This window comes from Meles meles, chromosome 13 (assembly GCF_922984935.1).
Source record: "Meles meles chromosome 13, mMelMel3.1 paternal haplotype, whole genome shotgun sequence".
Classification (NCBI taxonomy): domain Eukaryota; kingdom Metazoa; phylum Chordata; class Mammalia; order Carnivora; family Mustelidae; genus Meles; species Meles meles.
The window spans coordinates 5,344,766-5,361,522 of NC_060078.1; positions in this window are offsets into that span (position 1 = coordinate 5,344,766).

The window sequence follows — 16,757 nt, forward strand, 5'->3', positions numbered from 1 at the left end:
GGCAGAGTCCCAGGGCTAGGCAGGTTTCTGCAGCTCCCTCTTCCCAGTGGAAAACTGCAGGATTCCCAAAGACTGTTGAGCAAGACGTCCAAAGCGTCTTCGGATCGGGTCTGATCTAGCTAGAACCACTTGGGATCCAAGCTGAAGCTGGATCCAGTTCCAGACCTCCCTGAGAAGTGGAGAGAGGCCCAGCTACACCTAGATCTCCAGTTGGCACAGTCTCAAGGGCGAGCCCAGCCCCTTGGTGTGGAATTAGGGTCTGTGGCCTTTGCCCCCGTCAGCCGTTGACATCATAAAGGGTTTGTTCCGTTATCAGAGGGAGGGGAAGTACAGGAGATGGTTGTCTGGGTGTGTTTATTTTCTTTTAAAATATAAACTGAGTTGGAGATGTCCACAGGGGCACATAGGGCACTGTGATGACGAGCCATCCATGTGATCTCTGTTCCGCGCTGCACACTGTTGGCATTCGACAAAATGGCGGCCATCTTTACACCAGGATCTGCATGGCACATGGGGCTCCCAGACATTTTCAGGGCTTCTTTCCCATGAAAAGTGGATGGGCTGCAGCAACTTGGAGGCAGGTAGATTAATTCCAAGTTGAAAACCTTTCTCCTTTCTCCAGGACCCCAAATACAACACTGGAGATCCTGGAGAATATAGAGAGGAGAGTTAGCTGACGGTCGGTGCTGTCCCCAGATTAGGTGTCTCTGAAGAATGAAATCCCAGAGAGTGCATCTCCTTCCTGGTGTGGTTCTGCCCTTCTCAGTTTCAGTGATGAATAACTAACCATGTGCTTTCCGTTGGTATACACACGCAGAGACCCTGTCTCCGGGCAGGGAGGTGAGATTAGGTAGAGATTAGGTAGCTGATCCTTCTAGGCTGGTTGATGGGCTGTTGCTCAGCCCCAAATGCACAAGCTCAAAGGACATGATGCTCCCTGGAGGTCACAAAGAGCCTCGACATTTCAAGGCAGTCAAAGTTCGTGGCTGGGGAGGAGGGAGCCTGGGGGTTTCAGTAAGCTGAGCGTCCGACTCTTGATTTTTGGCTCAGGTCGTGATCTCGGGGTCCTGAGGTCAGGCTCCCCACTCAGCGGGGAGTCTGCTTAAGATTCTCTCTCCGTCTGCCCCTCTCCCCAGGCGTGTTCTCTCTCTCTCCTCCCTCTCTCTCTCTTTCTCAAATTAATAAATCTTTGGGGGAAAAAATGTTGGTGGTTAGGGACAAGAGAAGCCAGTGAGGAAGACCCTGTCCTGAAGAGTCTCATCCCCACCACTGTCTGGTTTTTTAAAATTCAAGTGTGTCCTCTCAGGTTCCTTGGCTGGGAGGCTGCCCTGACAGACACAGGGAAGGCTCTGTACGTGGGAGATGGGCCATCTGGGCCAGAACTGAACGTTTGCAGATTCTCAGGTGACTTAGAGTGAGTCACCAGCCCAGGCCTCTTTCTAGTTAAGCAGAGGCCATGTCCCAGTTTGGAACACCTGAAGGGCAGGCTGGGAGTGGGTGAGGAGCCCGCCCTGATCTGCATACAATGGCGACAACTGCAGGCCCAGGTTGGAGAACCAGACTGAGGACCCACTGACCTCCACACCGCCCAGACTTGCCAGGAGTCATAGCCCCATATTCACACCAGTGCTTCCTGGTCTCCCGAGCCAGGCAAGCCTCAGTCCCCTCAATTCACTCAAAAAACAGGAAAAAAAAAAAAAAGAAAAGAGCCTTCCTGAGTAGCCTCAGCCAACCCCCTCTCTGCTGGGCAAGTCCTTTCTTCAAGGCCAGAAGTGCCACAGTTGACGTCACATCCAGGGCAGGAGGACAGACAAGCAAGCAGGGGTGAGTGGTGACGTCACCCTGCATTCTTACAGGCTGAGCAGGTGCTCTAAGTTCTCTGGTATTGGCTCCAGCCCGAGCCCCTGGGGTGCAAAGCAGTTCGGGGTGAAGCCCCTCCTGGATGCCAACATCTTTTCTTGGGAGCCCAGAGAACACGGAAGATAAAAGCACAATAATCTCAATTGGATTAATTAATTCGTTTATGTATTTAGTGGGTGAACGTTCTTCCAGTTCGTTCCGAATGAGGGCAAGGTGCAGGCTGGGTGGCGTTCGATGGGATCTGATGAACGGAAGCCTGATACGGACGCAAACACGGAAGTTCTCCAATGCCAGCAGAGGCTTCAGAGGGAGCCACGGGAAGTCGACAAGTACAAGAAAACAAACATGGTTTTCTCTTTCCTAATGTTTTCCTCTGCACTGGTAGGAATTTGCCTACAGATCCAGTAAAGCCTGCAGGGCTGGGGGCTCTGAGGACTGACTGGGGCCTTCGTCTACTGAGGCCTGGCCTGGGGGCTTGGCTCGCTGTCAGCCCGGCCTCTCCATTGTCCTCCCCTTGTCCTTTGGCAGGAAACAAGGAAGGAGAGACAGGGAACCCCAGGAGGAAGGGCTGGAGTGTCCTAACCTCTCCTTTTAGTTCCAGGGCCCTCCCTCAAGGTGCAGACTCCATGAGAAGCAGATCCCCAGCTCAGAAACCAAAAGAGACACATCCAGCCTGGTGGCCTCCCCACCAGCCGGGGACCCGTGGCCCCCAGCTCTTACTGTGAGGTTCCCATGTACACGACCCCGCGGGGGATCCGAGTGCCTGGCGACCAGGGCTCAGGGCTTACGTAAGTGGAACTAGGGAAGGGAGGGGCGCACAGGAGAAGTTCTGGAAGCAGAGAAGGATGGCTGCACACGTTGGGTGAGCATCCTGGGGGGCAGGCGGTAAGAGGAGCTGGAGCTGGAGTTGGGACTGGAAAGGAAAGCAGAATTCAATGAGCCAGCCAGAGATGGAGGGGGCTCTGGGCTTAGAAAGAGAGCGGCTGGACTACGGACAAGGTGTGCTTGGGAGAAAATGAATATTCAACATGGCCGTGTTGGGGGGCCTGGGGTGGGGGCCGTGGGAAAAGGAGCAGCAGAACGGGGTTCACATCAACCTTTGCATGTTCCTCAACTCAGGCGAGGGGTTTGGGCTGCATTCAGGGGGAAGCGTGGAAAAGTTTTGTTAAGCAGAGTCACTATTTACTGAGATCTTATCATGTGCGAGGGATTGTGGTCGGAACTGGGGGGTTCAACCGTGGCTAAGACCTGGTCTTTTCCCCTAGAGACTTTCTAGTTTGGGGGCATGAGGGCTAAGAAACAGATACTTTCAGTTGCCTGTGCTAAGTGCGGGGGGAGAAGTGTTCCCTGGGCTGCGGCAGCGCTCAAGGTCGAGGCTCAAAGCCAGTCAAGCAGTGTGTGGGGTGGGACGTGGGGAAGGGCCAGCGAGGAAGCCCTTGGCACCAGAAGGACCTTTATCCTGAAGGCAAGGGGGAGGCCGGGACTAGAGGAAGGACCCAGAAGCCAGGGAGTGACAGGGAGGACGTGCCTGGACATAGGAGGGAGCTGAGCAAGGGATGGAGGGAAGGAGGGAGGGTGGCAAGAGCCCCTTCATGTAGGTCACTGAGTCTGGTAGCAGCTGAAGGGGGGACAGGGCAGGAAGGTCCTAGGAGGTAAAAACATCTGTCAAAACTCGGCTGCGCTGGGCATGGAGAGGACAGAGACACTGGAACTGAGAAGGGGCCAGCAGGAGGAGCGGAGAGGGCCAGGCCCCTCCACAACCATCACGGTGGTGGGCCGCCCGCCCGCCTGGCTGAGACTCCACGGGGCCTCATCTGAAAGGGGCAATCTTGCTGCCGCTAGTTACCTCTTTGAAATAAATCTATTAATTCTTTTTGTCCTAGAAGAAGAAGAAGAAACTTCCTCCGAGCTTCCCAAAGACCACCACCACTGCTCACACTTTGCAAATCTTTCTGTCAATTCATTTTCGGTTTTTATTTGGTTTTCACATTGTCGTAATCATCCCGTGTTTACAATTTTGTATCCCACCGCATTTACCATCCTCGCATGTGTGTTTCTGCATGTTAAATTTATCCTTGTTATTGCAAAGGTTCGTATTTTTATATATATTTACACACAAAGGCTCACTTCACGGTTTTTCCCTTTCTCAGCAGCAAACTTTGAAAATGTCCCTTTTCTATTCTCTCTCTCCTTCCCCCTCCCCGCCCTCCCTCTTATCCTTTCTTTTCTTCCTTTCTTTCTCTCAAAATTTCTAGTTCCAACTCACTGCCGCCCTTCATCTCACATCTTCTCCAGACTCATGACTGGACATCTCTAAGACATACACCACAGGATCGCTCTAAGATCTAAACTCCCTGAAGTTTTGCGGTACCTGATTGGCAGAGGGGAAATTTCTGGTGAAGGCAATTCTCACCCAGAGGGGCTGCGGCTGGGAGGCTTATTACTCCAGGCCAGGGACAGTTGTCAAGATGAAAAGGACAGGAAGACGAGTCTGGGCCAAGGCATGTAAAGGTGTTTCCTGGACTTTTCAAGACCCCAGAGTGTCAAAGAAAGGGAAATGTAACATATTCTACTTGGAGAGGAAATGAATATGTGGTCTGTCAACTAATCCCTGGTCTACACTCGGAAAGAGAGTTTTAATAGTGTTTATAGGGATGTTTCCCAAGGGCTGGTTTGCCTTTTCCCTGCTGGGTACCTTGAGTCGGTAAGTTCAAGCAGCCCCTCTCTCTCTTCTCCTCCCTCTCTCCTTCTCTCTCCCTTAGCCCCATGGAAAGTCCACAGGAGCCTTTGTCCAATAACCATGACACCAGCCCACTTTGTGCCCCGTGCCCGTCGCTGTCCCCAGCTCTTGTGTCCGAGTCTCAGGACACTTCCAGGAGACAGGTGCCATCATCATGCTCAAAGAGCACTGCCCAAGATCACACGACTAGAAGGTGTCAGAGCCCAAATAGAAACCCAGGGCGCCCGGCCCTAAAGCCCATTCTCCTAACCGCTACCCCAGTACCCCCACTTGTCTGTTACACACTCTTAACATCAGCCCTTTCAAAAGCACAACAGAATGCTGGTGGGATTCTACTGCAGAGACAGACATGAAGTTCAATGCTCTTTTTCGGAGGATGTGCCAAGAATTCTACATTGTTTGCAGTTCAGCATTGGGCGACTGCTTTTTTGCACCAGGTGTGGAACAACTCGGAAAGAGTCTCTGCCTTTTCCTGAACGACGCAGAGAAACGCCTAGAGCTGTGCCTGAGCAGGGCGGCCCGGGTGGAGATACGTCAAGGCTTTGTGTTCCCTCTGACAGCCAGGGCCAAGGGCTGCAGAGCGAGGACAGCGTACTCCACCAGCCTGATCTAATCAGAACTCTGCCGCCGCCGCATGTCTCTCTGTCCCCCATGTGTCCTAGAGCCCATTTCCCATCCCCCAACACCTCTGTTCCTATCTCCATCAACTCGCAGGACAGAGTTTCTGGAGTAGAGAACTTTGCCAGGAAGAGGAAGCCACCGGTGTTGATTTGAAAAGCTCCCCTTCTGCACACCTCCATTCCCTGAGACCCTTGAATGACTTTCACCAGGGGTAGCCGCCCCGCCTCCAGTCCACCCACCCCTACTTGCCACACACTTCCTGCCCCGAATGTCAAGGTTTTCATTTGACCATGATATAATGAGCTGTATAAAATTAAAAACAGCTAAATACCATCTTAGTTACAGTAATTTTCTGAAGTCATCACAAAAACCTCTCCTTAACGACGCCAACCTCCAGATCATACCAATCACCAAGGGGAAGCCCAATCACTACAGGCACCGACCACAACATAAATCAACTCGGAGCCCCGAGAGCCCACTCGCCCTCGCTCTGTCCACAGCCTAGGCGGGTTTTTCCATCACGTGCTTTTCCGGCAACAGGGAGCTGGGGAGCAAGGAACGCTCCGTTCCCTTTCCAAAAACCAGGGACACTTAAAAATATCTCTAAGCAAGCAACCAGGACTCAGAGGAATGATGTTCATACCTGCAGGAGCTCAGTGCCGGGTTTCAGGCTCCTGAGTGTCCTCCAACCTGGGCTGTGGCCGAGGCCCCTGTGAGTCAGCTCTGCGGCTCTCTCTCCGTCTGGGTGGGGAACCTAGCCACAGCGCTAACTCCTTCCGAGGCTTGTTATGGGCTGAATGGTGTCTCCTCCCTGCCCACACCATTCCTGTGCCGCTGTCCTGACCCCTGGGAACTCGGAATGTGACAGTTTGGAGATGGGGTCTCTAAGGAGGTAATTATGGTTCAATGAGGTCATAAAGATGGGTCCTAATTCTATAGGGTAGGTGTTCTTAGAGAAGGAAGGAGAGACATCGATGAAGAAAGCCCACATGAGCACAAGAGGTGAAGGGTGGCCACCTACAAGACAAGGACCGAGGTTCTGGGAGAAATCAACTTTCTGACACCTAGATCTTGGCCTTCTAGACTACATTCTGAAAATATAATTCATTCCTTAATTTGGGTACTCGCTGGACTTGGGGTTTTCTCAAATACATGTCATGATCCCACTTCTCAAAATAGATCCTGGGGATCGAACTTGAGTATGATTTACTGACGTATTTAGGTCTATTCTTCTTTCTCCCGAATTACCTGTCCCTGCAGTCATGCTCTTTGACTTGTCGACTATAGATTTAATTATTGTCGTATGTAGTGAGTCCCTGCTTTTTATCAAGTTTCATTCCTGGAGAGTTTATAGCAAAGTGAATGGCCAGAAAGTAGATTATATTTTACCATAGGAACAACAATGTAATTGAGAGTTTTATTCCTGATTTAACATCAAATGAATTCTAGATATGACCATCATATGTCACAAAAGCCAAAACAGCAGTTTTAAACCTCTAGAATCGATCGCGAGAGTAAAATTAATGTTCTAGCTGTTTAAAATGGGATTAAATGGATTATATATATTTTGTAATGAAAAAGACTTTGTGTGTGTGTGTGTGTGTGTGTGTGTGTGTATGTGTGCGTGTGTGTGCGTAAAATATAAAATTTCCCTGTTTCTCCACCTCTTCCCTGACAGTCCCTTCTACACACTGGCACCAGATTTATCTCAACAGATGAGCCCCCAAGTTGACAAGCCTTCTCGCTCCCCTTCACTTGTAAGATCAAGTTGAAACCCTTGAGCATGGAGGATCCCCACACCAGAGAGCCTCAGCTACCTCCCGACCCCTCCTCCAGTCCTCAGCATGAGCTCACTGCTTAGCAAACCGGCCAACAGCTGTCTCCCAGGCCTTGCACAGCGTCCCTCCAGCCCAAGAAGACTCACATGCCCAACCCCAGAGCACTGGCTGGCCCGTCACCTTCCACATTGAGGCATCGGTCTGTGCTCTCCATGGTGGATAGCTGGGACTCAGTAAAGGAAAGGGAGAGAACCCCACAGTTGCTGAGGTCCTACAATGTGCCAGGTGCCATGTCGAGCATTTTTACACATTGAATCCTTACAACAACTTGACGTTGTAGGTATTTTCCTCTTAACATCCGAGAATGCAAGGGTTCTTTGACTAACTCAGCTAAGAAGTGATAGAGGCAGAATTTAAACCTAGAAAGTATAAGGGAAGCATAGAAATCTAGATATCAGGAGATCCCCAATTCAATGAACCTCTTTGGATCTCATTTTTTCTCATTAATGAAGAGGGCTAACCATACCCACCTCACAAAAATGGGCAAATTAACTGAAGACATGTTTTGAAAGGCTTTATCAGCCATTGGGGGGATTATTTCTCATGGCTCCTGGCACAGCATTGTGCTCACCAAATATATGTTGTTATTTGTTGTTACACTGATTTCTATCTTTTCTCCTAAGAGTTGTACTGTCTGCTGGTCCCCCCTGCTGTGTCCTGCCCGCCATGTTCAATTTTTCATGCTATGACATGTTTTTATAATATTGTGAATATTAAATAATATCTCTTTGAAAAAGAGATCACATCATTGCTGAGAACCATTTCCTGGCCCGGAGTGATCAGATAGTCAACACTTACCTGCACACGTTCGCAAATATTGCTTAAAGTCCTTAGGAGAATTCCTCCCTATATTTTGTAATCGGTGTTGGTGAGTGCCAGCGAACTCCAATGTGTAAGGTCAGTTTGCTTCTACTCCTTGAAAGATAACAATGGTCAATAATTATTTCTATATCTTTTGCTTGTAGGGCTCACTTCAGTGGGCTGAAAACCTCTGATGGGAGTGATTGTCAACCTTTTCCCAACAGTACCTGTGAAAAGCAGTATGAGTCACAAGCTAAGTCATTTATTTTTACCAGGAGTTCTGTTGTTCTGTTGCATGATATGGTAACTGATGTTTGGCTTCTGACTTATCTTGCCACACCTTCTGAGTGTTTGTGTCCTAGCCACAGCATCTTTTATGGTCTGGGTTCTGTTATTTATTTGGGGGTTCAGTTTTCCTTCTCTGTCCTTGTCCTTCCTTTGATGATGACGCAAGTTAGCTCCTTGCAAACACGTCTTCTGCACTGATTCTCATCACAGTATGATTCTGACCCTGAGCTGTCCTATTTAACCTTCCAGAAATTTCCCGAAGCACTCTCCTCTTGCTCCCGTGTAATTAGAGTTCCTGTCTCTGAATCGCTATAGCCAGAACTCACCTCTATCCACAATTTCTCTCCTGCCTACGAATTTCTTTTCATCTGAGTAAAATCAGCACCTCTTTACATTTCTTAAAACTGTAACTTTTAATAGTTTGGATTCTTCTCATAAGAGACATGCTTACCCTTCAGAGCACCTTTTCCACCACAACTGCCTCTACAAAATCAAAGTTATTTTTAAGACGGAATGGCACACCAAAAGTAGGAACCAACAGTAATTTTGTGCATAATGCTAATAACTTCCAGATACAGATTTTATTTTTCGACTCTACATTCCTGCCCTATACGCTTACTCGGGGATCAAAGCCGAAACTTCACCCAAACAGATCCATTTTCCTCTTTCCCTCCTTGTCCAACATATAAGCCTTTTCCTCTCTGCCTAGTACGGCTCTTCACGAATACTAATCAGTCCCATTGATTCATCTTTCCATTTTACATCCGTTAATAGACCTCTCAGAATGGACATCAGATAGCTGATCCACCCTAAGCAAGCTGCCTGTTCTCCTTTTTGAAGAAGGCTCGCTTTAGAGAAGTCGAAGGAAACGCACTTCCCCTTCCTGCTTTCTTTGATGGGGTCTCCCACAGATGAGTCGAAGGTGAGAGGGGGCCTAGCCGGCCAGGCTTTCCGTTCTTCCTCTCTGTCCCCACAGTGCCCCGTCCTCTGCCCCAGCATTTTATGGGCAGACAGGAGCTCATTCTACTCCCCGCTTGTTACTCAGCGTCCATGCTGCCTGACCGCCATGGCGGGGCCCATCCTTCCGGTCGGCCTGGGCTGCCATTGTTCTTACTCCCTGTATTTTCTCAAGAGCCCTGCCAAGTGGAGGTGGGTCACTTGCGGCACTGCTAATGGATGGCTGACAGGCTGGGTGGGCAGAAGGCAGTCAGAGCCACTCCGACTGTGGGTAACAGGCTGGTCTCCTCATGGAGGACACTCTGCCAAGGTGGGCAGAGTTGACTGAGATGATGTTCCTCCTCCAGGCAGTGGCCCCCTTCCTTTGCTAACTCTGCTGGTAGACGGGGCTCCAGGAGAGAGGGGTCTACCCTTTCCGTGGGGCCGCCTGAAGCAAAGAGCCTACTTCTGTGTTGCTCGCATAAACTCTCTTTGGGAAATGGCTTATTTGGTAGCTAGAAGAGGTGAGCCCCATGTGAGCCTGTGAGGTAATGAGGTTGTAGGTGCTCAACACAACCCCTGCTACCAGCTGTTCTGGAAAGAAAAAGGTGTACAGGGGTGAAAACGAGAAGTGAAATTCAGGTTTCTTGGTGTCAGAGTCTCCCCACGACTCCCTTCCCTGCCAGGGGCATAATGGATTACAGGTAGCAGTAATAATAATACTACTAATAGTTAACCTGTTCTTTTATGTGAGAGCATTGTTCTGTGTCTCCGTCGTTCTAATGGTTTAAATAATATTAACTCATTGAATCCTCCTATCAACGACAGCAATCCTCATTCAACAGATGAACGAGTGAGAGAGACCCATGCATAAAGTGACCAAGGCCACAAGAGAAAAGGGTGTGGTACCCAGATCCAGACCCTGGCAGTCCCTTACCCACACGCATGTGTGGCTGTGTGCATGCAAGTGTGTGCAGACATCTCTGTGTGAGAAAAACAGTCACATTTCAAAGACAGATGTGGAGATATTGATAAGCGTTTGGCTCATCTAGTTCCTCTTCAAGAAATATTCCCAGACAAAATAAGAGTCCCAAGAGTACTGTTTACTGGGTGCCTATTAAATCACCAATTCTTACAACAATCCAGCAAGGTCAGTTTCTACGCAAGAAAACAGAAATTCAGAGAAGTGAAGTGAATTACCCAGGAGTGCTCAGGAAGTAGAAGAGGAGCACTAAGATTAGAGTCTGGAGGTCACTTCTTTCCAGGAAACCCAGGGGCGTGCCTGGAGAGGGCTCCTCCTCCTGCCAAGAGCATGGGCCAATCAGATGCCTCACAGAACTCTCAGCATTTAAAAAAAATTTCACTGCTGGGCACCAGGGTTGCTCAGTCAGTTAAGCCTCTGCCTCCAGCTCAGGTCATGATCTCAGGGTCCTCGGATCGAGCCTGGCATTGGGCTCCCTGCTCAGCAGGGAGCCCGCTTCTCCCTCTTCCTCTGCTGCTCCCCCTACTTGTGTTCTCTCTCTGTGTCAAATAAATAAATAAAATCTTAATAAAAATTTTTTTCATTGCACATCTGGTTGATTAAATGTAGTAAGATCTCATCTGACCCTGGATCCCTGGAAGAACAGCTTTATTGATAATTTTCACAGAGTCTCAGTGCAATATTCGGGATTCGTCGACATGCCCGGAATGACAGAACCTAAGGGCCAGCCCTGAATGTTGAGCTCTGGAGGAGGAGCTACTCCAAAATTCAAGGAAAGAAGATGCTACGAGAGAGTATTTCTATTCCTCAATATCCCTTCGAATCTAGTTGTTTTTGTCCTTCCCTTTCAAATGTTTTGACTAGCCTGAAGGTGAAGAGTGTCACCTGGGTCCTAATCCGGGCACCAGCTGGGATCCAAACCTGACTGGCAGACGTGTGTGAGGCTTCGGGCAGCTTCATTCCGCGTGGGGTTTCTGCTGAAGGGGGGCGGGGGGCGGCACAGGTAGCGGGGGGAGAAGCGGAAAGCGGGAGGCCACTGCAGTGTTTGTCCCAGGAGTTGTGTCTAGCTCAGCCTCTTAACTTCTGTTCGGTCCTGGGCTATGGGGTCTTCCGGCCAGGCTGTAGGAGTTGACATGGGGTCTGAGGAGAATGTTCTGCTTCCAGGAGGAAGCAGTGATGAAGCAGGCGAGGGCTCTTACCGCCACTAACATGGGGGTCAGGGCACTCAGGGAGGACCTGGATGTTCTTTTGGGGAGCCCCCCCCCCCCCCCGGACCCTGACCTCAGGGGAATTGCATGAAAAGCGATGGCAGCGCTGTTATGAGCACCTGTGAGAGGCCGCTCAGGGCCCACAGATAATCTAGGAGGGCGGCAGGGGGGTGAGAATCCCGTGTTCTGTGTTTTGGTCGGGGGTGATCAGAGCCTGTGAATCTGGATCGTGGCTCCACAGGCAATTCATTAGCACCCCAGACCGCTAGAGTCCGGGCTGATACGAGCAACACACATGTGAGTAGGGTCGTCCCTGAAGGTGGGGTGGCGGATTCTCGCCCATCGGGCACCTGTAAACAGGAAGTAGGTTCATATTCGTGCTTGGATATTAGCGTATGTTAGAAGAATGTATCAATACAGGTAATTATTTCTCTTTAAACTGCTGTCTTAGGGTCGGGGCGCCCGGGTAGCTCAGTCAGGTAAGGGGCCAAACCTCGGTTTGGGCTCGGGTCATGATCTCAGGGTGGTGGGAAGGAGCCCCGGGACAGGTTCCACGCTCAGCCAGAGTCTGCTTGAGATTCCCTCTCTCCCTCTGCCCCTCCCTCTTCTCTCTTTTTTTTCTCTCTCTCAAATAAATAAAATCTTCTTTAAAAAAGGTATCTTAGAGTTTTTCAGTTCCGGGATCATGGCTATTATTCAAGTTATAGGAGCCCTGAGGATAGAAACCCGCACCTAGCAGACTCCAGAAATAAAAGCACACAGAGAAAGTCCTGGGGGCAGCGAGGGGCCTGAGAAAGCGCCTCCATCCAGAGGCTGAGAGCACGTGGACTGAGTTACTGGTGCACCCCCCTGGCAGGTGCACTGCATGATTCAGCCCCAGGCAGCCCCCCAATGCTACTGGGGCATTGAGGGCATTTTCACAAGCATCCACATACAGATCCTTCTGGAAGGCGGTGTTGGGGGGGGGGGGTGGCTCAGTCTCCAGGAACTTGGTCCAGAGCTCCAGACTCTCTAGGTCCCCTGACACTATCGCCCAAGCCCTCAAGCCAGACCCCCAGCATGAGCTGGGACAGGACCCTCCCAAGCCTCCACTCGTTCCAAGGGCATGACTGGAGAGGGCCCCTCCTCCTGCCAAGAGCATGGGCCAATCAGATGACTCACAGAACTCTCAGCATTTAAAAAAATTTTCTCTGCTGGGCACCAGGGTGGCTCAGACCACCAGCAGCGCTGGGCGCAGTCCACATTTCTGCTCAGTCTTTCATCTTAACCCTGTCTCTTGATACTTTAATTAAAGGATCCCAGAAAGCTGATTCCTAACAGAGGCTGGGATTGAGCAAGGCCCTTCTAGAACACACCTACTGGCTATAAACAAGAGTGCCCCAGGAAGATCTACGTGATTGGAAGTGACCCCCTTCTCTTCCAGCCTTGAAAGAGTCCCGTGTAAGAATGACACCGTCCCCCATTGATTATCGTACTTACGTGTTCTCCCCCGCTCGGCTCTCCCCCTTCTCAATCCACCTTGAACTTCTCATCTTGGAAGGAAATAAAGTTGTGTGTGTGTGTGTGTGTGTGTGTGTGTGTGTGTGTGTGTGTCTTTCTTTCTCAGCATCACACTCCTCAGCAGAACTTCTGACCTTGAGCAGGTGCATGAGCCTGGTGAGGGCTGTAGGAAACCTGCTGGACGGAAGCAGGAAGGAAGCCCTTGACAGCAATTCTTTGTCCTTCTATGGCTCTTTCCAAGCCTCGCCAGAGGAGGACCCAGCTTGAGGGCCTTAGTAGCTGCCTTCATCTCGGCACACAGAACAACGATCTGGCCATTAACGGAGAGGAACTTCCCTGTAAAATGAGAGGTAAAGCAGGATGGAGAAGGAGTAAGGCAAGCCCTCTCTCCTGTCCTGGAACAGAGTTTAGGATGAGAGTGGTCCTGTGGTCAGCAGGGCTGACTGCCGAGGGAGGGTTTGTTGACCGGGAAGATGGGGGAGGGTCTTTCCCAAGCACTTAGAATTCTCCAGTTCCACCACGCTGCTGTGGTTGGAGGTATGGGGGACACAGTGGAGTGCTGACGCACTTCCATCCTGCGGGGAGCGGGACGGCCACCAGGTGAGAGGCCACATGACCCGGAGCCCATAGAGCTCGGGGTTCCTCTTCTCCTGTGGCAGAGGCAAGGATTAAACCAAGGAAGGCGAGGGTCCGGGGACCCAAGCCATCTCATCCACAGTCTGTGGAAGTGGAACTTGATGGCATGTTTCTGGGGGAAAAAACTGAGAACCTTAAAATGGTGCCCGTTTGGCTTCAGCGATTTCTCGTCTGGGAAATTATGGTAAAGATGCAATCCGACCCGTTGACAAAGGTGTGAGTCTAAAATGTGTATCGTGACTTTATCAATATACAAAAATAAATGAAAGAATTAAACAGAGACTTGTTCAGGAAATTATGACACATCTATACTTCGGAATAACATGAAGCTTTTAAAAATTTTATGTTTTGCAAGAATGGCAATAACAAGGAAATGCCTATTATACAAATAAAAAGCAAGTTCTAAAAATTACACATAATTTTATATTTATAAGATAAATATATACATTTTATTATATTTACATAGATAATAAACCAAAATTTTGAGGAGAAATAAAAACAGAAGATAGAAAGAAATACACTTAATAGACTTTTTTTTTTTTTTTTTTAATTTTATCTATTTATTTGACAGAGAGAGAGATCACAAGTAGGCAGAGCGGCAGGCAGAGAGAGAGGAGGAAGCAGGCTCCCTGCGGAGCAGAGAGCCCGATGCGGGGCTCGATCCCAGGACCCTGAGACCATGACCTGAGCCGAAGGCAGAGGCTTTAACCCACTGAGCCACCCAGGCGCCCCAAAATACACTTAATAGACTTTCTATTTGGTGTGGTAGGAGGTAGAATTGTGGGTGCTTCTTATTTTTTTCTTTATATTTTTCTGTACTCTTTTTTTTGGGAATAGTTTATATTTTACTTTCTGATGATAAAAGGAAAGATCTCTTAAGGTATTGGACAAGAATTATCCAAATAAATGAGTTATTTGAAAATCAGTTTGCAAGTGAAGTTTCATTGCATCCACGTCACCCTGTTGTCCACCGGGAATTAATAATTTCCCTCCATTCCAATACTTTCATTAGTCCACTAAACAAGGACTGAATTGGAATTTAAATCACAGTCCAAAAGGCAAAGAATAACAGTGGTGAACTACCAGAAAAATATCCCCAATTATTTGCAAGTCGGAGGTCAATGTTTCCTTCTGCATCTACTATGGGAAGAGTGTCCAAAGTCTTCAGGGAAAGGAAAGGCATTTCATGCCCTGTGCCCCTCCCTTTCCCACCCTGAATCACTTTTTTCCCAGAAAAGAATAAAGAATACTCAATGAAAACTATTAAAATGCTTGGCAAAACTACACAGACAAACACAGAGGCCAGCTAAGTATAAATAGTTCATACCAAAGCTGTCTTTTTGACCCAGCCTCCACTATCTACCCAGTCCCAGATTTAAATGTTTGGATGAAAATGACGGAGCAGCTGAAGACCAGCCGGCCAGCTGCAGAGAAGCACCCGTTAAGAGCGATCACATCTGTCTGAGGAATATGCATGCTGTTCACAGGGTGTTTTCCTAAATGCACGGAAGAGGGTATAGATTTCGGACCGTTGCCCTAAACCTGGAGAAGGTGATTCATTTTTTCCACAACCCACTCTGACTTTGCTTTTTATTATTTCGGTTTTTTTTTTTAAATATTTTATTTATTTATTTGACACAGAGAGAGAGAGATCACAAGTAGGCAGAGAGAGAGGGAGAAACAGGCTCCCCACCGAGCAGAGAGCCCGATGCGGAGCTCGATCCCAGAACCCTGAGATCATGACCTGAGCCGAAGGCAGAGGCTTAACCCACTGAGCCATCCAGGTGCCCCCTATTATTTTGGTTTAAAACAGGAGGGTCTACTCCTCTCTTTGGATTTTGAAGTTATTGGTATCCTTTTTTTTTTTTTCTTTTATGGCTTAGCTGTTTCAGACTCTGCAAATGAATACCCTAATACTCATTATGAGAAGAAAACCTAGTTTTTTGGAGGACAAGCCCTGTGGGGGTGGTGGATTCCTGAGGACTCCAGTCCTGGCCCTGGCAGTCAGCGTGTGAGTTTTGCTGCATTCCCGTACCTCCCTGGGCTTCAGTCTTCCCGTCTGTAAACACAGGACGGCACTACCTGCCGTGTTGTAAAGTCATTGTGAGGATAAAATGAGATGGTACTTGGTAAACTCTTAGACTCACTGTGGTTTAAGATGATGCAGTCACCCTTACTTGGCTATATGCTGTGTATTCACTGCTCCTGAGGTAAAATTAAAAAAAAATACTTGGTAATGCCCCCCCCAAAAAAAAAATCATGATGTTAGCCTGGTTATTTAGAGATCGTGAAGGTAGGAAATATATTTTGATTTTTTTTTTCTTAGAGTGAGGACAAGAGTTACTATCATTCATGTATGACATGTATTTGGGCGCACCTGGCTGGCTCTGTCAGAAAAGCCTGTGATTCTTCATCTTGGGGTCGTGAATTGAAGCCCCACATTGATTGAATTTGTTGAATCTGTACACCCACATTGGGTGTACAGATGACATAAGCAAATCAATAAGCTTAAAAAGAATGTGTGTACTTACGATATTTGACAAGAAGGTAGCCACTGTACAGACTGCCTCCCTGTGTGTGCATGTATATATATATATGCATTATATATATATATGTATATATGTATATATATATACCAACTAAAACTATTTTGAAAGCACATCCTCCATTTCCAAAGACATCCTCCATTTCCAAAAATAGGGCAGATTATATTACCTGAGCTCTCTCCTACTACAAAACACTTAGCAGTGCTGAAAACCTGTAACAACCTTTTAAACCGATCATCTGAATTCCAAGAAAGTAAGAGAAATCTGTGGGGTTAAAAAAATGAAGGCGAATGTGAATACATTGGTGTTTTAACTGCCCGGATAGGAAAGGACGAGCCAGAGATGGGACGTTGCCGTCTTATTAGGCAACAGGACTCCCCTCTCTCCCCGTCTCTCTCTTTCTAAAGATTTCCTACGCACACATAGCATACTGTGAGTATCCCCATACTACCAAACAGATTCAATAAATTCAATCAAGATTTTGCAGCATTACATTTATATTTCCTTTTTCAAAAAATTTGCATTTTAATCCTTGCTGAAATATTTTACATCAAATCCCAAACAACATGTTATTTCACTCTCCATGCTTCAGACAGACAGGATGTGATCCCACGGTGGAGTGCTAGGAAGGACACAGATGACCCATGAAGTATTCTTTCCAAACAAACAAACAAAATCGAAACGAAACCTATATTTAACCATTGCTTTAGGGAGATGGAGGACCCAGGAAACACCTAAGCTTTGGGATACTGATCTTCAGAACCAAAATCACCAAAGACTAATGTCAATATATAAATGTAG